This window comes from Xiphophorus maculatus, chromosome 3 (assembly GCF_002775205.1).
Source record: "Xiphophorus maculatus strain JP 163 A chromosome 3, X_maculatus-5.0-male, whole genome shotgun sequence".
Taxonomy (NCBI): Eukaryota; Metazoa; Chordata; class Actinopteri; order Cyprinodontiformes; family Poeciliidae; genus Xiphophorus; species Xiphophorus maculatus.
Window position 1 is genome coordinate 21511785 of NC_036445.1, and position 27432 is coordinate 21539216.

At 37.6% G+C, this 27432-nt stretch overlaps 1 long non-coding RNA gene across 6 annotated transcripts in view; it reads left to right on the plus strand.

Moving 5' to 3' along the window:
- LOC111608197 overlaps positions 1 to 27432 on the plus strand; it is a 126181-nt gene that overhangs the window by 40680 nt on the left and 58069 nt on the right. For all 6 annotated transcript variants that reach the window (XR_002752589.1, XR_002752593.1, XR_002752588.1 and 3 more), the window contains one exon: positions 21422 to 21558. This is a non-coding gene — a long non-coding RNA (uncharacterized LOC111608197). The remainder of the gene's footprint in view (positions 1 to 21421; positions 21559 to 27432) is intronic.

Below are 27432 nucleotides of genomic sequence, written 5' to 3' on the forward strand. Positions count from 1 at the left end.
ATCACCTCATTAATATGCTTACATATATTTTTCATTTCTGTGCAATTTGAGAGGGAACACAGAAAAAAAAAGGATCCTGGTAGTCTGACCCTCAGTTGAACCTCTGCTGGCTTTGACAGATTGCTGTAACGCAAGGCTTTCATTTCATCAGCAAAATCGGGTCCTCCCTCCCTCCCTTTCTTTTAAGTGTTGTATTTTTCACCACAAATGGACAGCTGTAAGAAGATCAAGTCCAGTCCCAATGAGTGCTCGTGAAATGTGCGTTCTGTGTGTGTTTTTCCACCCGAATCCTATTGATGTATATGATGATTGTGTATCTGTATGAGACCCATTTGTAAGATAAGGGTAGCTATAACAGAGATAATGGGATTGCAGAAAGAGGCTTTGTTTTGGGCAGACATGGTGAGAAGAAGCTCAGACAGTCGGAATAATTCACTTTGGTCTCACTGTGAACACCTCCTAACAAGACTATATATCCTAAAACACTTGTTCCATTCAGTTCACAGAAGCTACAGTAGAGTTGCAGTTGTGCTGCTTATTCCAAATTATTAGCTAGAAGCAAAAAAGAAAAAAAAAGGCACACAGACACAAACTCCTTTCAGTTTAATGTTGAGCAAAAACGCCATGCCAAGAGACTGACTCATATCCAAAACTGGTCCTGAACAGTGACCAGCCATATTGAAAAAAATAAAATAAAATAATGTTTTTTCTGATTAGTGAGTACACCATACATTTAGGAAATGTTATGAGGTCACACTGAAAACAACATTTTTCAGTAGGGAAGTTAGCACTGTGTGTGGGAGGGAGATTCAGCATCAACAGTTTTCAGTATCGGGGATCTGCTTACAGTTAAGTTAGAAGAAGTACAATAGATGTAATAAGATGATCATGAATCAGTTTTCTATGGAGGCATATTAGCATATTTGTTTTAGACGTCTTCAAGATGGAACTTTGGTGGCTTACTGATTTTCCTTCATTTTTTATATTTTGTTCTGTCATATCCAAATTTTTTGGGTTACTGTAAGGAGACATGTGCCACGGTAAGTTTATTTGTACCTGCCTTATTTAGCCTACAATTAATCAGACTGATAAAAGTGTAATACAAACAAACAATGCTGTTCACAGTCAATGGCTTTTGGCAGAATTATTGCTTGAATTTTACAAATAAAACAAACAAACAATGCCTTTGTATTGTAGAGATGATGCTAAATTTAATTGAGATTTTTCAATTAAATGGAGCACATACAGAGAAATTTGCAAAATAATTCATAACTGGCATAGCCCTGACAATAAGACATTGGCAAAGTTCTCCAGTTTTTAGATGAATAGAATAACTAAGGTATGACAAAGAAATTATCCACCCACTTGTGCTTCTTACTGCACAATCTAAAGATTTAAGCGCTTGTTTCAGTCTATCTATGTCTTTGCTTTCAGTTGACTCATCTCCAGAACAGTAATGTTTTCTTCAGTGCTGAACCTGTTTTTTACAGCCTAATTGTTCCCCCTGTTCTGTCAGCAGAGTGCACAAAAGCAACAGCAGTGGTTTTCTTGTACACCTACCAACCGAGATTGAAAATAAATGTTTCAAACAAAACACATTTCCTGTAGACATTCAAGGGCTTGCATAACCATGAAAATTATAATGCATTTATGAAAAATGTAACCAATCTTGCCTAGGTGTGCGTGGGTGTCTGTGTGTGTGTGAGGGGTTTTCTGAGTAAACTAAATGAAAAAATAAGAGTCTGACATTGCGAAGGTTAAACTGGAACCGCTAGGGTGAGGGGAGGGCACAAAGATAGCAACCCCATCCACACAACTATGTGGATGGGGTTGCTGAAGGAGGCTAGGAAGGAGATAAAGGAGAAATGTGCAGGGAAAAAAGGGAGAGGGAGAGATATGAGACAGCAGGAGCCTGAAATAGGTGGTGAGTTGGCCGGCAACAGGAAAAAAAAAAAAGATCTGGCCAGGTTGATTTGAGAGGTTTGAGGAAGGTCATTCATTTGACATGGTTGGGTGGTCTGTGCCAACCCTGGTCACTGGGTCATGCTCTCTCTTCCCATTTCTCTTTATCTAGCTCCTCCTTGAAAAGTAATAAATATGAAATTTTGCAAGGTGCCCCCCACAACACAAGTTTCCTACTGTGACCTTCCTCGACACCTTTTGCACATCTCTTTCTCTCAAACTGTACTCTACTGCTGACTGCAAGTCACAAAAAATCAGCATCCAGCCCTGTTTGTTCTCTATGGTAAAAAAAAAATTAATCAATTTTGGATATTTACTGCACACTTCCCTCCCCCCAATCCCTAAATGTCTCCACTTTATCCACTGTATACTTTGAGTTTCATCAGACTCCCAGCCAGTTCTGCAAACTTTTCTATACTTTAGGATCCAAAGTTTATTTTCCACTCATGCATGAGGGGAAAACCAAGAGGGTTTTTTGCTTTTTATCCATGTTTCAAAGCTCTTTCAACTTGTGCTGTTTTTCATTTGGACCTCGTGTTATTGTTTACAGGTAGCCCCAAAAGAGCTTTGAAGTGATTAATCCATTTATCTACATCTCCACTCACTAGCCAAGCACAAGACGTTGGGCAATAGAGGGTTGGAGTGATTCTACGTGGAGCTGGGGTGTATGGATTCTTTGCTCAAACATAGATATTGAGTGGTGTTTGGTTGTTTTCTGCTGCTCCATTTGGAGCATGAGAAAGTCTTGAAGTAATAGACATGAAGTAGTTTGCTGTAGAGTGTGTTCATGTGTGTTTTAGCATTTCTAACTTTGTAATGGCAATTTTTCACTTAGGAGGAAGTGCTGGTTTTGGGCTAGGCATGCACTGGTGATGGTTAGCTGTAGGGTAAGGGTCGCGGCTAGGCTGTAAAATTTATACTAAAATGAATGGAATTCAATGCAAAGCCCTTGAGAAGATAGGACAGACTGCGTGTGGGGGTGGGCGTGTGCTTGGGGGTGTATGTTTTAAAATTTTTCCCCATGGTATGTATTCATGTGTTTTAGCAACGCATCAGGAAAACATGTCATATTCATCTATTTTGATCCTGCAATGATAATAAGACTTGTAATAATAATTATGTAAATACTTTAGTCGTCACAGTTCATGTCTTCATGTTTGTGTTCTCTCCAAATACACACCCCAGGAAAAGAGAATTCTGTCAACACAATGAAACATGAAAGAAATATTTTAATTTCAGCAACGTGATCTTACAAAAAAACAAAACAAAGAACACAATCTGGCTACATATGCTGTATTGGCCCTGAAGAACTACAGGACAGTGAAGGGGGCATTGAGAAGTTCTGTTAGGCGCTGAAACATTTTCTTAGCATCAGTCATCACAAAATATATTACTTTCAAGCAGGGCATCACTGCATCGCAATTATTTAGCTAATACTTTTGTATGTTTGCAGTATATACGTGAGTTGTTTTTTTTCATCTATATTTGAAATGTGAGTTACATAATAGACATGAAGTAGGTTGTTGAAACTGATTAGAAAATCTTTTTAGAGGCCATCAAAAAAATTCCCAGAATACCAGTGGAAACATGCAAAAGGTTTGTCAAAAATACGAAGATAGATGAGTTCAATAATGCCAATTAGGATTTTTTTCATTAATCAAAATAATGATAATGTTTTTTTTTCTTTTTAATGAAAATGTGAATAAAACGATATTTACTTTTACTCAACTGATTCTCCTTTTACATTGTTTGATATCTTTTGAGAAATACCTGTCTCCTTATATACATGTATATACCTTATGTACATGCATGCATTCATGTATACCTTGAATGTAGCCATATGCCTATCAATCTTCAGTTTGCATGTATGTATGTCATAAGTTTATTTATATACATACATATGTGTATTCAGAAAAGCCTGGAATGTGTGAATCAGTGTCAAAGCTCAAATCTTTATATATATATAAGTACTGTAAGTTCCATTGTATACATTTGAATCCGTTAAATGCAGGTTTATAAATGGCCTAATAATGATTAAAACTAATTGAAATAAATAACTAAGAATTTTAACTTGGCCCTGTTTCCCTTAAATGTGCCTGCGTCTTTACTGGTTCCACAAGTTCAAGCAATCTCTGTCTCGAAACGTCATATCAGCTGTGAACTCTGCTTGCATGTGTCTGCAGCGTTTTTAATGTTTTTAGGAAATCTTTGTAGATGGAAAAGAGGATTATTGGAAGGGTTTTTCAAGAGGAATGTAGACAATAAATCAGACAGGAGGTTAAGAGTCAAGCCATGTCCTGTCAGATGTGAAACTGGTTTCTCAACCTAATGCTCAAGGCTTTAAAGTATATTTTAATGTTTCATGTCAGCCTGCTCATCTGACGTTCACTGAACCTTTCACTCCTCACAGCACAGGTTCTTGGCGCCGAACCTGCATCACTTGGCAGGAAACGTCTACGGTGTGAGAGTGCGTGTTCACATGAGTGTGTGTGATTGCATAGTGTGTGGGATGGATTTGTTCAGGTGGTTTGGTTTCACTTGCCTTGCTGCCTCAAAGAAGTGGAAAAAAAGGCTTCCAAAGCAACTTGTTTAACCAGAACACATTTTAAACATAAAACAATGGATCAACATTTTAAATGTATTCTAACTCCCTATTATGTTTTGCATATGATGCAACTTGTACTGGTGTCCTGATTTCCTATGTATCAAATTAAGAAACCGATACCACCATGTTGTATGTACCATTCAGTTACCATTCTGAGAAACACACCTCTTATATTTTTTCTATGAAGTTTAATGATTGAACTACATCTGCATCACTTATGTCTTTCCAAGGCAGACCATGAAAACAGTAATATGTAACCGTTTGCCATGTGGAGATTCATCAAGTCTCAAAATGAGTTCATTTTAAAAAAAAAGATAGCTTAGAAAACCAGTCTCTGTTTACCTGCTTCAAAAGAGATTCCTCACTGATTACACTTTAAAGCAGCTGATCTCTTATCAGTAATAGATTACATTCCAAAAAAGTAATCTTCCCAGCCTTGTCCGCACTTTAAGTACTTTTGGGCCTCAGGCCTTGTACAGTCTGTAAAGTCTTTCATCTATAAGGCTTTCAGCTGTGTGCTAGCTTTGCCAATAAGACATGCTGTTAAAGACTTGGCAGCTGGTCTCAAGCCTCCAAGTAAATGGTTCACAGCTGACTTTTATGTGCAGTGGTTTCAAACTTTTTCAAAATGACTTTTGTTGCAGCCAAACGCAATTTTGTGAGATACAGTAACTCAGATCCGAGTCAACGTGTCAGTCGCCTCTCCTTCCCTCTGCAAAACGGGATGATGCTTTGGTCTCTTATTGGAGATGACAAAGTGTGGGTTTGTTTTCATTGGTGATGACCAGACTCGCAGCACTAGCTGACCTTGCTCAGGGACAACCCACACACACATGCGTACCTTCCACTTTAACAAGCCAGACCTGTTGTGTATGTTCTGTGTAAAACTGACAACTAATATAAATCAGGAGGGGGAAGTTATAATAAAGATAATAGAGCTTACTGTGTATATAGGTGTGTGCCTGGGTGTGCAGGGGTGTAGGTGTAAAATGAGCAGGGGGGAGTAGCATTTTAATTATTCCCAGCAGAACCACTGAGGAAAAATAGTAAAATAGTAAAAAAAAAAAAAAAAAACTCCCCTACCTCCTCTACTCCTTTCTCTTCCACTCTACCCTATAATCCACATTTAAGTTAGACACACAGTTAAAGTTTCCATCTCTCTTTCATCCTGGGTGGCCAAACTGTTTGTGCTCGCCTCTATGTGAGTATTATTTTTCTTCCATTTTTTGTAGTTTTTTTTGTTTGTATGTTAATGTATCTGTGGATTGCGGTCTTCTTTTGACTCACATATGACACCCTACGACCACTCAGTAGAGACAGGAATTGGTTACGTTTTCTTACCCAACAAGTTCACCAGCCTTTCAACCAATGCTGACACATTTCTGACTACTATTAATTTAAGTTGCAGAGAGAACCAGAAATAGTGCATTTGCACTGCACTGTAATGGGGAAAAATTCAGCATAACCATATTCATTGTTTTTAAATGTACATTGGAGTCTTTATTTAAGATAAATAAACCACAAAATATGTGAACCCTTTGCAACTTTGTCACTTGATTAAGTTGAGGTGCCAATGAGAGACTTTGGAAGTGAGGGGTGCGAGTATTGAATATAGCAACTGCAATTAAGCAGGAAACGTAAAGGGGAGAGGAAAATTGCTGCAGGTGAAATTAAGCATCGTTTTGGCTTTTATTCATAATATTAGTCTTTGGTATTTTCTGCCTATTTTAATCTAGATTATTTTTACCAAACTTAATTTTATTTTCTATTTTATCACTTATCTACCTGTGATGTTGCAAAGCACTTTGGTCAGCTGAGGTTGTTATAAATGTGCTGTATAAATAAACTTCAACTTGAATTGTTTTCCCAAGTTTTTTTTGCCAATATAGGTAGGCATGGCTTATAGTTGTTCAAATCAAGCTAGTTTGTCTGTGGAAGTAGCAGGGTTCACAGACAGTGGTATTCAGAGAAATTGGAAACATCTTGCTTGGAAACTGACCCTCCCACCTGAAGTGTTTGCTGATTGGATCAAAGTACTGATTTTGTGGATTCATGCCACATGGTTTATACCGCTATGTCTTAAACGGTGTTTCCCCTTACAGAAAACATAAAAGCTTACTAAAGAGACTTCCCAGTTTTGTTGGGACATGGTACGCTACATGATGGTGAGACATTTTCTCCATGGTTCATGACTAGATATGTATTTTCTCCATAATTTAAAATTTGATTGCATCTAACTAATGTTACTTACTAATTAACCCTTGTGTTGTCTTGCGGGTCAAAAGTGACCCACTAGGATGTTTAGCTGCAGAAAAAATACCTTAAACTACATTTTTCCAACATGATATTTTATGACTTTTCCTAAATTGACCCCATCATTAGAAAAAGTGATACTTTGGTTTTGTTTATGTTTCCATTTGGGCCGTACATCACTAGGGTACAAGGATTGTCTTATGGGTAATTTCTGACCCGTGAACTATAAAACCATTTAACTGTCATTTAACAACCAACTGTCTGTATTTTTGAAAAGCTTTACATGAGAACTTCTAACCCTGCAAGCAGAACCTTGCCTGCAACATACTGTTTTTGGTCCGTAGCCATTTCACATTGTTTTTACTTTGGTATATGACTAAATGTGACCAAATGTGACCAACAAAACGTGACACACAGGCCATGTTTTTGTGGGGCAATTTGGCTACATGGGAAAATCTATTCCAACCTTGAAAATAATTATGCATGTTTGTAACACATTTCAATAGTACAAACACTGACTTTCAAACTTCAAGCCAGGTCCAACCTTGGACTTTGCAAACAAGTATTAGTTCAAAGACAAATGTATGCAAAGAGAAAAAAAACATTCAGGATGGAGAAAAAATGGAACTACTTTAGTATTGTGCATCACAAAGTTTTAAGTCAAATCATCACCTTTCATTACAGTAACTGCAGACACTCCCACATGGAAACCACCAAAATAGTGCCAACTTGGTTTTAAAATCTAACAATAATGGCCTGCAATAACTTATCTAACCTGCCTCTTTATACTTTTTGTTTGTAGTTAGGGCTTCCAATTAAACTCTCCTATATATAATTCCCTTAGAGCTGTTTCCGAAGTTGTGCTTGGCATCCACCTTCTGTTTGATTTTAAGCTACAAGTCTTGTTGCAGGTATTGTGTGTTACAGTTATCGTTTTTTGCTAAATTTTCTCTTCTTCATGAATCTCACAATATGACTACATCTATAGAAATGTTCTCAGTTTGTCATATGGAGAATAAGAGCCTATGTCGTAAAGTGGAAATAAACCTTGGTAGTTCTGCTGATGAATGAAGCCACAAACCAAAATAAGACCAAGAACTGCCATTAAACATTTTCTGCTTGCAGTTGTAAAGCAGCTGAATTGGTTTGACGCACATTGCTATCAAATTATGTTTACAGTGCTCTGGAGTTGTTAAGTTAGATGCTTTGATATTTGAAGAACCGCTCAATGAAACAATGCAGCTGGCAAGCTGATGATGCTCAGGTTGCCAGGTCTTCTAAGTCTGAGTGAAAACAGTGTTGCAGTGCGTGTGTGGGTAAACATGATGGTTTTACTAATCACCCTTACTCATTTTCTCCTAATTTTCTCTGTGTCTTTGCTATCTTTCCCCTTCGTATTCTTGGTTCCGACTAGAAAAAAAAAGATTCCTGAAGCCTCTATGGAACATTAAAGGCATGAGAAATGGGCAGGTTTCTTTGAGTTGAGCATATAGTAACATATACTCTCCACTAACAGAGCAGGACTATATGAGAACTTGCTGACACAACTAAAGCACATAGAGGGTCTCTATGATGTTTGGGTGGCCTGAAACACTTTGCGAGAAGCGAAAGGGTAGTTTGAGTTTGTTTTGAGGAAAGTTGGTTCATCTAATCCTCCCAGGTTTTGCATCAATATGTGAATGTTATTGATGTGCTCTATTTTAAGGTGAAGGCTTTAAGAGCCCTGCCCTCTCTGTGTATGTTTTACTTGCTTCCTCCTTTGTGTGTGTGACCTACCAGCATTCCCCTCTCTGTACAAAGAAAAAAACTAAGCTGGCTAACTTTTCCTCCTGTTAATGATTTAGAAAGGGTGTTGGCAGCCTAAATTATTGCCTTCTGAATGGCCCTATTGATAATTTAGCACCATCAGAAAAAGAAAATATTGGGGCATGCAAAGGATTGAGCCTAACCCGTGCTACCAAGCTTAGATCAAGGTAAACTGATTTCTAAAAAACAAATGATGCTCAAAAAAAGTTGTCAAAATTTGAGAATCCTGTTTTTAGTTAAGAAAGGATGTAGTTCTAGAGTTGTGTGGTTTTAGACAGAGCTAGACACTAAAGACACATCAGATTGTTGGAGACCACAATAAGGTCACTAGCATCAATACTTTTACAATCATTTGTGCCTCATCAAAAATAACTTGAATGACAAACAGGATACAAACACTGCAACAATACCATCATTGTCTAACCCTTATAGTTAGTGTTAATAATCATCTACTTCATAGCAGTATCCCAGGGGCATACTTCCCTGTTTTTATGTAATCTGAATGGCAGTTAAGCGACTTCATTTCAGAGGTAAAATATTTAAACTAGTCAAATATCACTCTGAATATTATGTCCTGAGCAGCTGTCTTTTTTAAAAAACACTGTTTTTATTCTGAGTACAGAAAATGGGGTCATTTCTATGATAACACTTGCAAATAGCAAAATGTGCTACAAATGCGTAAATGACGCAAATTTTAAAACACACAAACAGAAAAAAATCAAAACAAAAACCAATGCAAAAATCAACAAAACAAATCTAAACTAAATCCACTGCTGTCAGTGAAAATAGAAACAAAAGGAAAAACACAACAAAACAGCAAAAACAAGTATGAAATACTGTAAACTTGTTTCACAAAACAGAAATTCTCCAGACCTCTGTGGGGAGTCTGGAGTGGGCAATATTGCCTAAGTAATTGTATTGCTGTTCCATAATATTTTAAAAGACTGTGTGTTTGAATGAAGCATAATGCAGCTTTTCTTTTTTCTTCCAACCTTTTTATGGACTCCCCATTATATTGTGACATCCTATCTTTACTGAGGGTCTGATCCCACAGGGTTTGGTGGTCGACTCCTCCTAGTGGTCTGGAGCACTTTCATTTTGCGGACTGAGTTTGCAGTGTTTCATACTGGCTGTTGTGCTTTGTGCTGCATTTTCCCTCTTGCTTTTATTTCCTGTGCAATTGCTGCATTTTATTTTTATTTTCTGCATATGTTTTGTTGATTGCAGCTGTTGCTTCCATTTTCTGTGACTGCAGCATCTTTTTTATTTGGAACATTTTTGGTTTTTTTGTGTTTTGGAGTTTGCATCTTTCAATTGTTTGCAGAATGTTTCTCCATTTGTTGTGTTCACTCTTGTCCTGTGAATCATATAAACCAAAACGAATGCAATAAAAACCTGGATATACTTCAACTCTGATTAGAGTCTTTAATAAACAGTTTCCCTCCTTTGGATCTGTTGGATCTTTTCCCCCATTTGTAAAAACAAACAAATGGATTCTCAGTTTTCTTAAAGATATTGTTAAAGCCCCTTCTCCTCTCATTCTCTTGAACCTAACCGTGTCTTGTGAGCGGAATGCATTAGGTCCCCAGTTAATGGCAATGAGCTGCTTAAATATTTTCTTTTAAGGCTCTCCCCAGCATGTTTTTCTTCCAGAGAGGACTCAGATGTGTTCAGGTTAACCATGCAAACCCTTAAATCACTTAAGTGATGTATTAGATGGTTCAACTTCTAAGGCGTTCCGAGCACTGGACTTCTTTGGCCGGTCCACCCAAATGAAAATCATTAGATGAAAAAATCCCCCAGATGAAAGGGCAGAAAGTGAGGCAGTGTAATATGACAGCTAAATTGACAGCATTGGGCAGACTTAGCTGACTGCTCAGAGAGTCTAATGAAAGGTTTCTTTGAGGGGCCATGTCAGCAGGTGAATGGAGGTGAAATATGTAGGCCTCCCTCCTCCTCGCTGTTCTTTTCCCCACCTGTCCTCTGCTTTCTCTCTTCCTCTGAAAAGAAAGCTTGTTTCTACTTTGATAACCAGAGTTATTATCAGCTCCACTGGTGGTCTGAGACCCCTGAATGTGTGAGTCGGGGCCCACCTAAACACTCAAGTCTCTACCTCTCTAATGTTTTTAATTTGATCTATTTATCAATCCCTGTCCATCCGTCAGTCTGTCCGCGCATTTGTCTAAAAGAGTTGTTTCTCCAAAGCTAAGAGACGTGTTTAGATGTTCCTAGTGATTTATAGCAACATTAAAAGGCTTTTCCAAGAGTTAGTAGATTTATTTTATGTTTGCACCTGCTCAAAGAAATAATGTGCCAGATTTAGGAAAACAGATTTGTGTGTGTGTGTGTGTGTGTGTGTTGATGGATAAACAGTCAGCACGCTTTATGATTTCTAAAGATATTTCATGGTATATGTCACTGGGTATTTTACAAAGCATCATTTCATTTGTGTATTGAATAAATGCTGCCATTCACTGTTCAAACTGCAGTTTGAGACGGAAATGGAATCTGACACCGCCGCGCATCGAGCCTCTGGGCTAGTGAGAGACAATATGTTGTTCTAATATGCTAATTTTGAATTACAAATTCAGTGAAAATGAGCGTGTGAGATGATCACACCATTAAAACTTAGCATTAGCAGCGTAGTATGCTAATAAGGCCAGATGGGACCATTCCGTTTGTGTAAATTAACTCCCTCTACTTCTTTGTCATTAGACCTGCAAAGGAAATCTTTGACAGGCTTTTGAAAACATTTTGATTTGGGGAAAAAAAGAAAACGCCCTTTGTGTATGAAATACATATGAAAAAATAAATAAAAAACATTGAGTTTAAAGTGTGTGGCTTCTTGAAGAAATTTGTACGGAAAATTAAAGGAATATTTTTTTTTTAATTCTGCAAGTCATGCCTGCTTTAGGACTTTGCACAAGCTACAGTTTTAAGCACTCTTTGTAGAAAAGATGTTAACTCAGTCATTGTAATAATGGCTGTCCGAATGGTAATGTTTCACTTTGTGTTGTCCTTCGTTTCAGAAATGTCTGCAAATGCAGAATGAGAACAGATCCTTTGGGTCTGAGACTGTGGTTCCCAAAAAGCTGAACAGCTTACCTCAACCTCAGGCTCAGTCTGTCCTGCAGGGGCTTTCAAGCAGCTCATGTTAATGAGGGATTGTAGAATAGAGGTGGAGATGGATAGACTAATTGGGACTTCACCTGCTGTAATGGGAGTGCTGCTGTGGTCTGTCGTGATGAAGAAAGAGCTGAGCCAGAAAGTGAAGGTCTTGATTTAGTGGTTAGCCTCCCTTCAGAGCGTCATCCATGCTACAAATCTTGACCAAAAGAAAACGTTTCTGGTTATAGGTGGTTGAAATGAGTTTCCTCCACAGCGTGGAAAAGCAGAGCCTTAGAAAGACTCCAAGAAGCTACAGTCACCACAGGTGAACTGAGGCAGTTTGGGCATCTGATCATGATGCCTTCTGGACACTTCCCTTTGGATGTTTTCAACAAATGTCCCACTATGAGGAGACCCCAGATCTACCGAACGTGCTATGTAGGTGGCCTTGGAACAACTTTGCATCCCACAGTGTGAGCTGGAATGTGTCTCAGGGGAGTGGGATGTCTGGGTTTTTTCCTGGACCTGCATTTGCCATAATTAATACACCAAGCCCTCTGTTCTATCTTGTGACTTCCTAAAAGCAGGATATTTTGTGCCATAACTACCATAAATTTTAAACTCTAGTTTGGCCAATAGAGTCTAACCAAAGGTTACATTTGTAGTAAAGAAAAGTAGCTTGTTGCTGTGGTGGCATGGGGTTACCACATAAGGACGTCTTAGTCCTCGAAGCGGCTGTCGCAGGTTCGAATCCCGGCATGGTGAAATTCTTTCCTCTCTCTCACCTACTTTTCTGTTTGAGAACTTTCAAATGAAGGCCACTAGAGCCAAAAATATAAAATCATCTGTTTTTACTCCTTGTAAATATACATTTTATACAATATACATTTTACTCATTAATGAAGCAATTAAGTCCTTTTTGGTATACTGCCTTCTTATCAACTTTTCTTAATGTTATTCAATTATATAAAGAGAAATTTGCATAATGCAAATTATTTTAACCATTACTAACCACAGAATAAAATACATCAATTTCATATGGAAAATACTGAAACTCCCAAAACGGAAAACAAACTACTTTCTGAGCTCAACATTAATCTTTAGCCAAACTCAGAATTGGTTTTCCACCACTGTCCCCAGGCATGTTCCAACTCTCTGGCTCTGTAATCCAGTGCATATTCTCAGATTCTAAACCCAGCAGCAAGCTTTGCTTTTGGGCCTCAGTCCAGGTCTGCTCTTGGGAGGTCTAAAAGCTTTTCCAAACCATTTTTGTCTTGTTTTGTTGTGAGAGGATTTTTACCATTTTTTTTTGTTTGTTTTTAAGTCAAATTGCCTCAATCCCAGAGACAATTAGAGGTTGTCACACAGCAGTTCAAAGTACAGAACATCAAAATGTTGCTTCAGAAACTTATTGTGTCTTATGTGAATACGTTCTTATGTTAAATACGTTTAGAGGAAATTTTGTTTCTAACTGAACTTTAAAAGAGAAAAAATAAGGTTGTTCAAGATATGAGGTGTTCTTCACCATGAAGTCTATCACCATGTCATTGTTCCAAAGTAATTGTTGATCACTGTCAGGCATAACCAAGGTTACCCCATGTAAAACAAAAACTAGAATATAAAAAGTGTTTAGTGTAACAAAGTGACTGTATAAGGTACTGTAGTATCAATTATCCAAAGATTCTACCTAAATTATATAGTTATGTCTACAAATTTATAAAATAGTGCAAAAACAAAACATCAACTTTTTCCAATTGAAGTTGTTCTAACAAGGCAGGAAATTTAGCAAATTTACTTTACCTAAGATACTGCCTGCTCGTAACCATTAAAGTGCATCACTTAAGGAGTTCCCAAATAAATGTATATTGCAAGTTTAATCAAGTAAGAAGGATGAAGATAGCAAAATTATACATTTATTAGCAAAAACTTAGCATAACATAAGAGCTGTCATGAAACAAGCGGCTGAGAGGTTGGTTATTGCAACAATACTAGTCCAGTATTAACAAATGTAATGACAGATAAAGTCAAACAAGCAAAATAACTTGACTTCTTAACCTTGAGGGACCTTGTCAGTAAAGATTTACATTTTTTTTCACTAGTTTAAAATTTTATGTAGCAATAATAAAGCAAAGATTACCAATTGTTTTTCTTTTATTTTCTTGTTCACTGTTTTGTTCCCATCTACAGTCAGAAGGAGGCTTCTTTTTGACTTTAAACAGGGCAATTAGTGGTTTGTAAAACTTTCATGGAAACATTTGAATAGATAACTAAAAGCATTACTTTTAGGTACAAGATAATGTTGAACAATAAAAAATATGATTTTTATGTAGCATCCTTACAACTCATTTTAGGACAGCTCTTATGTTTTGCTAAGTCCATAAGTTTTAAAATTAACCTAGAATATTACCACAACAAATCAGTTTGTTTTTAGGATTTATGCATTATTGAACTTTATACTTGCAAATTAATTTGCTTCATTAAAAATGAATAATTTATGTATTTTAAATTCTAAAATTTAAATCTCTCAAAATTAGTTTTGTAGTATATGTGAAAGATTCGGTGCAGATAAACGGATAATCAAAACAAACTATAAAAATGGGAATGTTTTTCATTTGAACCAAACACCAAACACTTTTCATTTAATCATATAATTAGACTTCAAAGTTCATTTTTAATTTGGTAACAAAACATGTTGAATGAATAAAATGTAGTTTCTTGGGTCAGTTCTTCAAAACTCTGACTTCCCACATTAAGCTGCAAAATAATCGTATCAGCACCAGATGTTTCTTGGGTTCCACTTCTAGTTTTTGAGGCAAACTATTTCTCTTAATTTTGATGCACATATTTGAATGAAATGTTTATTTTCTTAAACAACCTATTAACAGACAGTTGACATAAAATCACTGCATTGCGTTAACAAAGTTGACAGCTGTTCACTTCCATTCATTTTAAGGTTTAAATTACATCTACTGCAGCTGCTCACCTTTTATCTGCACACGCACAACCCCCAACAGCTAATAGTTGTCAGCATGAAGTCAGTGTCTGAGCTAAGCCCCATGATGTCATTTCCTTCATAAACAAGTCCAGCTTCCTCTTCAAGGCCCAAATCTTTGGCTTTTCCCATGTGAGCACACCCGTGGGAATTTGCTGAATTTGTTTCATTTTCCTTCCATCCTCCCACACACTGTTTTAGTCACTATTGTTTTTTTTCCCCCACAGTTTCTAGAGACTAGATTCACTTCTTTTTGTGATGAGACATGACAACAGGCTGATGGAATACAGCTAAACCCTACGGACAGGTTTGGCTGGACAAATTTTCCCAAGATTTGCTTGATTATCCTGTTTTAAAGGCACAGACTAAGTAACAGAAACTCATTTTTAAACCTTTTTTTGAGCAACCATTGTTCCCAAAGGTGGGGTTATAGAGCTCATTATGCTCAAAGTATGTAAAATTCAACAAGATTTAGCAAATTGTCTTTTAAAAGCACCTATAAGGTTTTAAAAGTGGAGGTGTATTAAGTTTTTTCCAGGCACATACTGGCATTTTATACCACAAGCAAGTAACTATGTAATATATATCAAAAACCAAGAAATTTGACTTTGCATCATAGTTGTATCTGACACCTTGAAATTGGCCTCTGTCCCTTTAAGAACCTCCTGCCCTTTCCGACAATGCCCCTTCAGCACGTCATCACAACAACCGTTCTAAGGAGCGTTGTAGTTTGCACAATAAGCTCAGCAGGTGTGTGTTAATTGCTGCTGCCGCTAGTCTGGTGTAGTTGTGTGGAGAAGGGAGAGGGGTGCTCTATGAGGTGGAAGCTCAGTTGGGGACTAAAGCTCCAAATTGGAGCTCTGGGTAAATAGGCGGCACTATGTATGAGCAGGTGTTAAGAGGTCTGCTACAGGAGATTCAAGGATTTCTCAAAAATGCATGAAAGAATCAAAGCAACACTCCAGGTATGCTTGATGACCGAATAACATTATAACATGTTATAAAGCTCAGTCAATTTTGCATAATGTCTCCCCTTTAAGTTCCCTGCAACAATTGCATTTATTCAGTGCAATCAGATGCATGATGAGGTTTAAAGCTGCTGATTGCTTGCAGAGGTAAAACAGTCCCCTCCTTGCAGCCATTCTCATGAAAGGTTGATACGGGTTAGGAGTTTGGAAATGCTACGCCCAAGTGTTTTAACAGTTTTCCACCACATGTGTTATCAGCTGAGCCATGAATGTGGGAAAGCCCCTCAGGCAGAATGACATCATGCCCTGTTTAAAACTGGATATATTTTAAAACACTGAGGGTGTAACTGGGAGGGTGGTAGGAAACAGGAGAAATTGCTGAAAACAACAGAAACTAGTGAAGACAAACAAAAATAAGGACACTCCCTTCATTTTGTTACTCAGTGCTCTGGGTTTTATCTACCATAATTAGGGAATTATATTACAATCTCAGCAATTTATTAAATGAAAATAAGGCAGGAGGCCTTTTATAATAAGTATTATCAGATGGGGATATTCAAAGCTCCAAAAGTTGTACAAAATAATAGCTGCTTAAGGCTGATATTGTCTTACTGCAAAATTCTTGAATAAATGAAAGTGTGAATAAAGTTCTGCCGTCAGTGCGATTTTCTTGACATTTGCATACCTGAGCTTTGTGTATGCTCCATTGTTATTGTGGTGGTTTCTCAATGATCAAGAGATCCAAGTCATTCAGGTTTGAAGGCCTTCTAATCAACAACCATATCTTTAGCTCTTTCCACAGAATATCTGGACAGACTGGGCCACTTCAAAACATCATTATTTCCAGTGAGAAGAAACATACCTTTGGAGGTTTTATAATGTTGGGATTGGCTATATGGCTGCCTGGTCACCATTGACTCATCTATAGTCATTTAAAGGATTTGAACAGAGCACACTTATCCACTGATATGTGACTGTGGCCTTCGTTTTAACCACTGTAACCCTGAGAGGATCTGCAGAAAGAAGAAGTTTTCTGTTTGAAATGTGGTTAGATTGGTAAATTCTGAATTTTCACTCTATACAAAAAAAAATATTTAGTATTTTTTTTAATCTAAGTGTAACAGGCTGGAAACAAAATATGTACATAATAATGCAATCACAACTGACTTTTAGGCCCGCTCAAGGTTTTCAAACAAAAGGCTCCAGGCTCATAACGTAAAAATGATGTCCAACCATTATATAGACATGGCTTTTTGATAACAGTTAACCTGTCAAGTTTGTGTCAGAGACCTTTGCTAGACTTGTTAGAAAATACAGCTAACAAGGGCACATGCTGTGTTAAAATGTGTCCCAAGAGTTTCTTGATGGACCATCTCTGTGATAGTTTGAAAGACAGAGGATACCTTCTTGAGACTTTAATATCCTTATTCTAACGCTCTCTGAGTGCTACCTTCTAGATACAAGTGATATCAGAGATAAGTAAATAATTAGGCACATCTGATATAGAAAATGCCATAACTGAAAATGTTTCTTTCAATGTTAGAACATCAAAACAACGTGCTACATTGCCCCATGCTGTTTCTTTTGAGACATGTGAACTGAACTAGAATAAAACTAAATCTTTTTTTTCTGCAATGTAGTGTTGACATAGTCATCTAATGAAGACTAATTGTAGGAGAACACTTACAAAAGTAGCAAAGATGTATAAATTATTTGTGTAGTAGCCTTTTGGGTATTTTGTACAAAAGCAAATGGTGACGGAGGGACACAAGCAGCTAATGCAAGCATCAAAGTTAAATGGTTCTTTGTATTGTATTCTCTTTGAATTGTATAGCACTTTTCTAGTCCTACTGACCAGTGATAGCTCTTTACAATAGAGTCACACTCACAAAGATACGCACATTCATATATCAATTGGTAGTCAACTTGGGTTTAAGTGCCTTACTAAGGGGAACATAGATGTGTCAAAGGAGGAAACTGAAATTGAGCTAAGAACTTTCTTTGCTCAATAAATCCAGACTGAATTACACAACACTTATTCCAGACTCTAACATACAGTGCATGATTTGTGAAACCTTTATATATTATAAAAATATCAACATACCCAACTATGCCAACTGTGAGCAAATTTGATTTCATTTTCTGTAAGTCAATTCAAATCTACTAGGAGACACATAACAAGCGGCTAATGCTATTAAACAGGAAACGAATAAAATCATTATGGAAGAATACCATCAGTGTAGTCAACACTATGACCAATGCCCTGACTGGAACTGCCATGACTACCGCTGACATCATCATTGTCTCCCTGAGCTCATTAGAGCAGATTGAAATGTCAAAGATTTACACACCTGCAGAGATGAGATTATTCTTTCTTTTCTTTTCATACAACTGTCAGAAGTGGGGAGCAGAAAAGTGTAAATGGCATGATCTGGTGGCATCGTTCGAATAATTTTTAGCAGCTTTCCCATGTTAAAAATCTGTTGACATCATTCACACACCGCAGAACAATAACTGTCATGCCAAAACCGCAGATGTAAAATTGACATGTGTCTAGACAGGAGAAAGCATATGACAGGGATGGAAATTGTTGGCTCGTCGACGGGAGTCATCAGCTGTTTGGCGGTCTGGAAATGAACAAGGGGGGGATTTTATTTTAGTAGAGTGTCAGAGACATGGGAGACATGGTCTGTGAGCTGCGACGCAAAAGGTTCAAACGTTCTTCATGAAATACTGTCACAGATCTCTGTGTGATGTTCTGAGAGCAAATCGTTTAATATGTTCCTGGAGCAACACTTCTTTCACCCTTTAGGGGAAATGACATATTTCTTACACTGTCGCAGTTTAGTGTATGGAGTAACTAAATATGGCTTTATCTAGCATGCATCCCAAATTAAAATGTGACAAATGGCAGGTCCAAAACTGTTGGAAATGTTCAAATAGGCGATGTCCTTTAGAAACTCTTAAGATTTAGAACTTAAAAGGTGTTTTTCAGCTTTGTAATGCAGGTAAGACCCAAAATGAATAATTCCACCCGAGTTAATACTATCACATATAGATGTGTATAGAACATTTGAATTGGCGTGTTGAAAATGACAGTGTGGTGGGAAATCATGATCACTGTGTTAAAAAAAATTGTATTTGTTAGATGTCTGAAGTTTTCTACAGACATTAGTTATATGTGTATTTGTTTATTTAGACATTATGCCACTATGGAGAGCATCCTTCAAAAGCCAATGACATATTACTGCACACACAGAACATGGCAAAGTGGTGAGGATTTTACAAATAACTGAGCAAGATGGCTTCCGCTTGTATGCGTCTGTTCACACAAGTTGTATTGTCCTCATCTGACTTACTGCAACTGGCTGTTCATTTCTGTCACATCCCATGAGTTATGTTTGTTCAATGTTGCACAGTGTGCTTGACATGCAACTGATTCTTTCCAGGAATTAGTGAGGTCATGGATAGCTTTTGGATTCTTTTTAAGCCATCAAACAACCCACACTGTGAAACATAGTTAAACTGAGAGCCTCTTTTCTTATTGCCTTGGGAAGATAGTCAAAGTTATTTGGACACGTTCACTGCAATTCCGACTATTTTTGGGCCATCTTACATGACAGCATTTGGCTAATCAGGCTAGAGCAGGGGACTTCAAATCCAGCAGTGTTGGTGACCAAAACTTCTGTGCGTCTCTGTTTCAATATACCTGAGTGTGCAAGCATTTTTTTTTACTGATTATCAAGTACTGTATATAACAAATTGACATTCCAATTTAAAATCCTGCAATGAAACAATGTTGACGACTATCATCACCGATTGGCCAGTGCAGCAGCCGGTGACTATAGATTGAATTCAGACCAGAAGAGAGATTAAAATCACTCTATAGGATTTTAAATTCAACATGTAAGAAAGCTACCATCACTTCACTGTAGGAAAAAAAAAATAAGCAAATCTATTTATTAGCACATTTTCAGATTTATCATCGGAATGTGGAAGAAAGAAAATTTAATTTCTCTCATTGATAGCATCAGTAATCATTCGAAAGTCCATGAAGTTTTTTCTTGTAAGGATTTTACCAGCCTGAAACACTGATACAGCATGAATCATTCAGAATCAGTGCAGGGAACCATAGACATAAGAGTAGTTGTTGGATGCCAAATACCAGCAGTATACAGCCCATGCTGAGACTGAGTCAGCCCTTGAAAGGGTGATGGGATCCCAGCAGGAGTAATGAAAATTTGATGCCTCACGTGTTCCCTATATGCATTACTCTTTAGATGGCTCCCCTGGCATAGTGCTTGGTTTGTGATTCATCTGAGTCATGCTAATGCCTATGAAAAAGACCCTGCATTGTTGTTTCTATAGTGGGTGAATCAATGTGCTTACTGAATCATCAGGCAAACAAGGCACGTGGATCATTATTTGACAAAGTTAGACACCAAGATGAAGTAACGTGTGAGCTCACTCTAAAATAATTAAGAACTGTTTCCTGCAAAGGCAAAAATAAAAGGTGAGAGATCAGTCTGATGGCATCAAGCTGAAAATCTGTCTCTTCTCTGCATTAGAATCATCATATAAACATACTCTAAGACCGATTGAAATCAAACCATGAATAATTCTTGAGGGACAGCATTACTTGGACAAAAAGAAATATAAATTAATCACTATATTACTTGCAGTGGGTAATTAGTAGTCTGGTAAAAACTAGCTCCTTGTACTACACTTTGTTTTGTACAGAGGAACTGGGCTCTTGACTACTGAGAAACAATTGCTTCCTGGAGGCATGGACTGTGTTGAGATTTTATATTTTATCCAACCGTAGCGTTCAATGCTATGAAGCTTACCAGAAATTGCCTGTGTTATAAATAAGCATCCTTCACTGCGAAGACAGACGTGCAGCAACCTAATATTTGGAGTTTATTGAAAGCAATTTTTTTGTCCTGATGCCAAGCCCACAACTTGAGGGTCTTGCATTGGCTGCACATTGACCACATGGGAGAACTTGCATGGCTCTGAGAGACTAGTACCAAGTAATTCACTTGGTGAAAAATATGCCCAAATTGTATACAGTTGTCCCAGAAAAAAAAAAATAAAATTTTTATAGATACTATAGCTGCAGTTCTCAACGTCCAATTCGCTGCATGTTCTAAGTTTCCCAGCTACTCACCTGACTTTTGCAAATGGGTGATTAACAGGCTTCTGCTGAGGAGGTTTCGCAATAATTAGAGAATAACCTTTTTCTGATTCACTTGAATCGGAGAAACACAAAAACATGACAGTGGAACCTGGTGACCAGGGTTGAGAATCACTGCTAGTTTGTTCTTAGTTTAAGATCAGAGAACATCTGAACATCTGTCCCAACAAACGCAAATTAAACTAGATGAGCAAGACAATTTATTTTTCTGTCTCTCTGTAGCATCTTTTTAATGCTTGAAAAAGTCTAACCACTGCCTAGCATCCACTACAACGGATTTATACAGACACGCCGATAAACCTGTCTTGTGCCCTGTGGAACGTCGACCCTTCCTTGTTTACCCAGTTGCCATAAAAACACAATCAGCCACCAGTCAACAATGAATGACTCCAAACAAACTAGATTATTGCTCTAATTAAGCTGTAATAAGCGATTATTAAATGGCCACAGGCCTCGTTAGGTGGTTCATTAAGCCATTTTATCTTTTTACTCCTTCATTAAGTCTCCTTTCTTCTCTCCTGTCTTCTCAGGGAGCGTGGGAGTACTGAGGTCTGGGAGATCACGACCCTAATTCTTTCCAAGACAGACGGTTTAATTAACACTGTAGGAATCCTCTCCAACTCCAGACCTCTGCAAAAGGAATTTACTCAGGAATTACACCACACAGGTAAGGCATTACTCTCTAATGTGCATTTTTAGTAGCAATATACACTAATTACCTCCGTAGGTTAAAGCAACTGTGTTTCCTGGTCTCATGTGGTAATTAGTTGTTAAAGTGAAGTATGAAAAAACATCAGAATGTTTTTAATAGGTTGCCTATTATTTAGCAGCAATTATTAAGGTAAGAGCTGATAATCAATGTTGATGCCGTTTAATGAGAACATGTTTTTATGGATGAGAACTGAAGACAGTGAAATATTTCAAGATGATGAGCACTGATTAACACTAGAAGTGATAACACTCTTAGTTTAATCAAACTGCCAAGAGACAGGGTCGCTAACTGTTGCTAGGCGCCCTTTGCAAACTGCTCTAACTTTAACAGTTTTGAAATGGTACCAGCAACATTGTGTGGGTTGTTTGCACTTTGAGACTGGAAATAGGGACCTAGTAATGTTATGAACCTGCTTCTCACAGTTAAAAGGGAGGGAATGAAACATTTTGCAGAGATGGAGAAGCTTTGCAGATACATAAAGCTAAAATTAATACTTGTTTGTTTTTTTGTTGTTTTTCCAATATTTATGGATCTGTATGAACATCACTGAAAATAGACTTAATAAACTTTAATTATTCTTTGCAATAAAAATTTCTGACAGTTCTTTTTTTTTTTTTAAATGGGATAAAAATAACTTTATGCCAAAAAGTAAAAAAAAAAAGGAAATCATGTTTTTTTGAACATCTGTATGTTTTTAGAGTCGGTTGTGTATAGGGGATTTCCTACTTTGGTTGGAAGATTCAGAAGGGAACTTATCATACATGAGCTGCCTCAGAGGTTCTCGTGCTAGTAAACAACACCTGACAGTCTATTTGCTGGTGGTAATTCAGCAGTATAGCATGCTGTGCCCTTGGGAATCTTGCAAGACAGCTGTCCTAGCTTCCTTTTGAGAGGGTTGTTTGTCATCAATGAGAGAAAATAGTTTGGTTCCTTAAGTTTGAAAATTTGACAATGGGTTTGAAAGTCAACAGACTTGTAAAATGAACAATACTTTTGTGTGAAAATATCAAAGTATACAAAATTATGATTTGGTTTGAACTGGGTTAAAGAGATAACATGAAGCCCAGTAAAATACATATTAATTATGGTATTTTGATCTGCTGAGCATGCTGTTAAAAATGCTAAAATCAAGGCAGAGTCTATGCAAACCTATTATGTCCCTTTGTGAAGTTGGAATATGGCTAAGAAAGAAACTGCATATAAAGCAAATGTCGTACTCAGTTTTATTAAACACTCTATATATTTTGACTTGCCATAAATGTCTCATTTCTGTCTTTTTTTTAATTTGTACCCATGCCCTGTTTTTGGTATTTTACCAATAGTATGTGAAGAAAATGGTTGCCTACAGGTGCAAGGGCATATTTGCTTTACTAAAAGGATATTTTAGGATGGTATGTTAATTGTGTAGTTGACTTGATGAAATCCAGACTGCATCCAAAATTAAAGTATGCACCCCAGACTGATGTATTAAAAGTATATCACATTTCTAAGACTTTTAACCATTGTGGAGTTTATGTGTGCATGTGTGTGAGCACGTGTAGAAATAATTGTGTTGAGCAGGTGTATGTCAACATGTTTGTTCACCTGGAGGTGCATGGGTGTTATAGTGGCAAGAATGGTGGAAGACTCACAACCCAAGAGCAGCAAAGGAAAGGTGGACTCAAAACCAGCTGCAAAAGCTCAAGGCAGTCATGTGTGCTGCACAGGGGTAGGCTGTCAGCCAAGCAAAGAAGCAGCAGCTTGCAGGTCAAAAGAAGCACAGGGTGAATTGCTGGGCACTGACCCTGCTGCACCCCCATCTCCATGTCAAACCCAAGATCCTCACCAACTCCCGGCAGCAAAATAGTCCAACAGTGGAGATCCCCATAGAGCCTCTAGTTTGGTGGGCAGGCACCAGCTCACCACTGGAACTTGGCAGGGAGGATGCATAACCACCCTACCTGGTCAACTAGCCCCTGGCGGCAGAGAGAGTCAAGATGGATGGGCGACCACCATCTTGGTCCTGAGGTCAATGTTTGAGCTCAGGAGCTCAAACATTGTGAGCTCCTGAGCCTCACAATGTTTGGAGTCCACCACTCTGGACATGGGCCGAGCATCCACACAAAAGGTTGCTGCCCCCTGCTACTTCTCAAATGCTGCTGTTAGAGAGTACCATAACCCTAGCTAACACTGAACTAGCATAAGAACTGAGCCCTCTGTGCCCAGCTCCTCCATCCCAGAGTGTTTGCATGTATTGTCCAAAAATAGGTTTGGTTTGGCTATGATTAACTATTAATGTATGCGGAAGACAGTTAAAAACAAAAAAGTAACTTAAGTAAATTAAACTAGTTGCTATCCAATTCTGCAGACACCATGTGGAGACCATGACCGCATAGAGTGCGTGCAAAAGTATAGCTATGAAAAATACACCTTTTCTCAAAATTAAAGGTTTATTATTATTTTTTTAAGTAAGTCATTAAAACACAGAATGACATTAGATTTCTGTATCAAGCGTTGCTTTGAAAGTCACTCAAAACATCTCTCAACGTGGCTTTTGTGTATAATATAGAGGAACTGGCATGGGGTTACAGTGTGTATTTGTGCGCACATGATCACGTTTTTGTTTTGTTTATATTGTGGTTGTCTGAATCTGGCTGGGGTGACAGATGTTCATAGCATCAACAAGCACAGCTCCAGTGTTCAAATTAGATCACTTGTGTGAGCATTTTTGTGTGTAGGTGGTACGTTCATACATACGCAAGTCAGACAGGTTGTCAGTCACCCGGTATTGTTTTACTTTGGGTTAGGTTTACATATTTAAGGGATGAAGGAATGCTTTGGTAGACATAGGCAAACATTTTCTTCCATCCTGTCTTCATCTTTTGTTGGAGCTCCAGAGCTGCTCCAGTCTGTCTCTGTCCACCTTGTTGCCTGCCTTCTTATGCTGAAATAAAATAAATTCCTCTGCTGACACATACATACAGAATACACCTACTCAACATCATGAATACATTCATATGTACACCACAAGCTGTTGATGCTGTCTGAGGATGCAGATAAACACGCAACCCACACATAGGCAGACAAACAAGGAAGTGCTGGTTTGGACGTTATGCAAAATCATAAACTCCTGCAAAGAAAAACCCATGAGAAACACACACACACACACACCCCTACTTAGATATCAAGTGATTAGTTACACAATTATAACCATGAGTTCCACTGAAAAGCAGAAGTTCAAGCTGTTCATATGTTTAAAGGGGGAGAAATGAAACTTGTGAAACTACTGCTTTATATGTTGAGATCATTTACATTTTGTTGCCTTTTATGAGAAAAATGCCAAAAGACATCAATGATATAACACCGTCAAAGTATTATACATATTAAAATGTTTTATTAAGTGACTTTAAATAGTGCACAGTTTTAATGATATTCATTCCAAACTGAACTGAAAATGTGAAGGAGACCTTTTGACTTGTGTTGAGCTCACAACATCTTGTCTGTGAAGCAGGCTAACCATTAGTTAAGTTTTCGAAATGACTGTAATTGTGGGCTGCAGTCTACTCCATGAACACAATCAAAGGCAAGCAATTACAAGACCTTGGTCGCCAGCCCCCAGGGGCTTGAACCTTTGACTAGGAGACATGCATACACACTTACATATTATGTTGGCATTCACCCACACATTTCCTGTGCGTTTCATGTAAGACAACCACTCTTCCTTCTCCTCAGTTTTGGAGAGGAAGTGTGGGCCTAATGACTTTTCCTATGCGTCACAAACACTGCAAGTGGGAGGCAAACAGTCATGCTGCACATGTGTGCACGTGAGACCTTCGGCATTTATGCACGTTTGTAAAAATAAAACAACCCGACATGTTCTGCAAAGTAATGTGATCCAATTTGTCAGAGGCTCTTGCAACATTTATGCGTCTGTTTGTGAAAAAGCTTCTCATGACATTTGTTGAAGTTTTGCAAAGAAAGCTCTGCATGTGTAGATGTGTTTGCAGGAAATTTGCACAGAGTTGTGAGTACTGCAGGTATGTGTGAACTGTCTGTCTTTATAAGTGCTTCTCGCTTGGTTCTTGTAAACAGAGCTTGCCACAGAAATTTCTCTGTTTTCTTTTTTTGTTTTGTGTTTTTTTTATTCATGAAATACTCAAAACCTCAGTGTAATTTCTAATCAATATTTTATCTCATGGGATAATTCAGGTGAATCAAGTGGAAATTGTAGTTACTCTGTTATTTTTAAGCTTATAGGGCAAATGTCAATATGAAAAGTTTGTGCTTTTTTAATATTAAAGCTGTAGTTGATAGTATTGATGCAAAGAAATTAGTTTGCACTGTCAGTATGTTTAAATGTATACTACCTTTATTTTGATGATACACGTCTAACTCTTATGTTTATTTGAGGATACTGGCAACTCTAATACATTATTTGGGGAGAGTAGTTTCCTTGTAGTAGATTTTGTCTTTGCTGTTCATTTAGTGATGGTATCATGGGGGTTCTTCAATTGAAAAAAAGACTGAAGGCAAAATAACAGTGCATACAGTGTCTGTAGGAAATGTAGATGGAGTTAGATGCCATACAGATTCATACATTTTGATGATGTGACAAAGCAGCTAGTAGCACAAAATAACAACTCTTGTCCACATCAACTTTTTGCTTTCCGCTTTGTTTGGGGCAGATACTAAAATTTCTGTCATTAAACCCGGCTGCCCCCCTATCCTTGGTATTAAATTAGTTGGTATTAAATTAGTTCACTGAAAACCTCTTTTAAGAAGCTGATCAAATATTCCTCCTTGCTAACTCCTTGCTTGTAAAACACATATAGCTCAAAATTCTCCAGGTGTTGAGTAAATAGTTAACCCTGCAGCACATGGGAATATGCAAAGCTTATTATACTGGTTAAGGAAGAACAACAAAGTAATACCAAATGCAGTCCATCTGACTATATCAAACTAGACTCTGCTGTGTTTTCTATAATTCTCTTGTTGCAATTTTAACAGAATAAGTACAGAATAGTGCAAAATATATTGGCTTGCATCACAGCACATGTTATAATGGTTTATGCCCTTTCATGTCAGAAATAAGGCAGCACAGCTAGTTGCTGTAACCTTGGACATTTCATGTGAGACTACAGTAAACTGTTTTCCTCTAACCAAGTACCCATTCAAACAACCAAGGTAGGCTCTTTGCTGTGAAAATGGGAATGCTAAAGCATTTTTTTCTCTTGTGGAGCACAAGAAAATGTATTTTAGTGGAACCAAGGTCTTTACTGAGCCATTCTCTGAATTCATCACTTCTCTTCTTTTACAATTGCTCTCTTGTGCAAGCACTATGACGTATACTTCATCTTAGGCTTTTCACCACACACTCACCTTTCCCTCATCGCTTTTCTCTCTCACAATCATGCTTCCTCCTCTTTATTTCATCCTGCTCTCGTCTGTCTGTCTGTTGCACTTGTTCACATTTCAGTCTATATATAGAACCATCAAATCCGACCATTTTTTAAAATTTGTATCTTTCATTTTGTTGATTGCCATCATTAATACCTATAATAAAGTATTTATTATTATTATTATTATTATTTTTTTTTTTGCAATTTCTCTAAACTTTTCAGGGTCTGAAGTTGGGGTAGGTTCCCTGCCAAACCTAATCTGGGAAGGACTGGCAGCTGTCCTAAATGTTTTCCACTTGTGAATATTAATGTCACAGTAGACTGACTTCCTTTTTTAATGACCTCACAACCCTTTGCAGGTAGTTGACCACGAACAGTTACCTCACTAAAGTAATTTCTCATGTCATCATGGTAGTGTGTTAACACACACCAGGAAGCTACCTGAAGCTGG